The sequence below is a fragment of the Chinchilla lanigera genome, unplaced genomic scaffold (genome assembly GCF_000276665.1).
Source record: "Chinchilla lanigera isolate Chin_1 unplaced genomic scaffold, ChiLan1.0 scaffold00007, whole genome shotgun sequence".
NCBI classification, from domain to species: Eukaryota; Metazoa; Chordata; class Mammalia; order Rodentia; family Chinchillidae; genus Chinchilla; species Chinchilla lanigera.
The window spans coordinates 4,352,759-4,354,441 of NW_004955408.1; positions in this window are offsets into that span (position 1 = coordinate 4,352,759).

A 1,683-nucleotide genomic window follows, 5' to 3' on the forward strand; every position below is an offset into this window, starting at 1 on the left:
TGGTACTGGAAAAAAAAAAAACCAAGAAAAAATAAAAATAAAAAAAAGAATAATCAAGCCAACCTATAGAAGCAGGTAGAACTCTTGCACTGGAGAGCATGTCTTGTCTCCAGAGGGTAAGCGCTACTTATCACAGCCCGAAAAGATAAGGAGCTTTTTGTTTGCAGTTAAGATTCTGAAAGGCTAACCCTCAGAATAAACCAGAACCCAGCAAGGCTTTTAGATCAGGGTCAGCAAACTCTTTCTGGAAAGGGTCAGATGGTAAATATTTTAAGCTTTGCAGAATAATAGACAGCATTGTAGATATTAAATAGGCGCTTACATAACACAAGCAAAAGCAATTTTTTTCAATATTTGAAGATTAAAATATAATAATATTTAAATATAATTTTTGGTAGAGATCCACTAATGAAAAAAATGGAATTCCGTTTTGTGGGCAACATTTCATTCACCTAGAGTTCAGAGTTAGCACTCACTGTCAGCAAACCCATTACACACACGTGTGTACGCGCACACTCCTAAGTGACATTCTCAGCTCATAGGAGCCAACACCCAGTGGACCATGATTTGCAGATTCATGGCCAATATAAACTGCAGTGCGTGGTTAGGTGGTAAAAATACAAAGAGAGGCAAAGAGGTAATTCCACAGACAGGACAGTCAGGGAAGGAACTTTCAGCAAGGAAAGAAAGAGGTTCTGACCAGGAGAGCACATTAGGGTACTTCCAGTGTACAAGCCAATGTGTTTTTCTTTTCTTTTTTTTTTTTCCCATGTGTTCTGAGACAGGGTCTCAAGATCCAGCCCAGCCTGGCCTTCACAGCAATCCTGTCTCAGCCTCCTGAGGGCTGGGATTATAGGCATGCGCCACCACATCCAACTTCTTTTCTGTTTTCATTATTGGCCACTGAACTCAGAGCCTCACATATACTAGGCACACTATCACTGAGCTACAACCCAGCCCCCAGCTTTTTATTTCTTGATCTGAATGGTTATATAGGATGCTCCTTTTATAATAAATTATTAAGTAACACGCTTATATTGCATGAGTTTTTTGGACATGTCCATATTTCACAATAATTGAAGTTTTTAAGAAATCTTGACTCTTTACCACATAGCTACAGTATCTTCAGTAAGCTGTTGCTGAAACCTCAGTTTCCACTTCTAAAATACATGGTAATACCTACCTTATTGGGTTATTGTGAGAGTTACCTGAGACCATCCATAACTATGGTTCATTGTGTACAGTAATTTAGCTCAATGCTACTTAAAATAATCACACCAAACCCCTACCCCAACTCCGTGGATTTGAAAGCAGTATCATTTTTTTTTTTTTTTTTTGCAATATCATTTTTCTATGGATAGGGGTATGTATGAAGCAAGCAACTTGGCACCTGGCATAAAGTAACACACAAATAAATAGAAGCTATTATTATTGGTCCCCATGTTGGGCTAATCAAAACAATTTGGACCAATCTAAACTCCCCTCCGAATTTCTAAAACGTATTTGCACCATAACTGCATTTCCCTGAAAATAACCTAGTGGGAAAGTGCTGGTCATTACCATGGTGACGGCCAGCCTCAAGCAGATGATTATACCTCCCTGTTTTCCTGCTCGATGACTACTCCATAATGGCAGGCAAAGCAAGGTGACTGGGGCTGTCATTTTTGATCTCTAGTTTTCAAG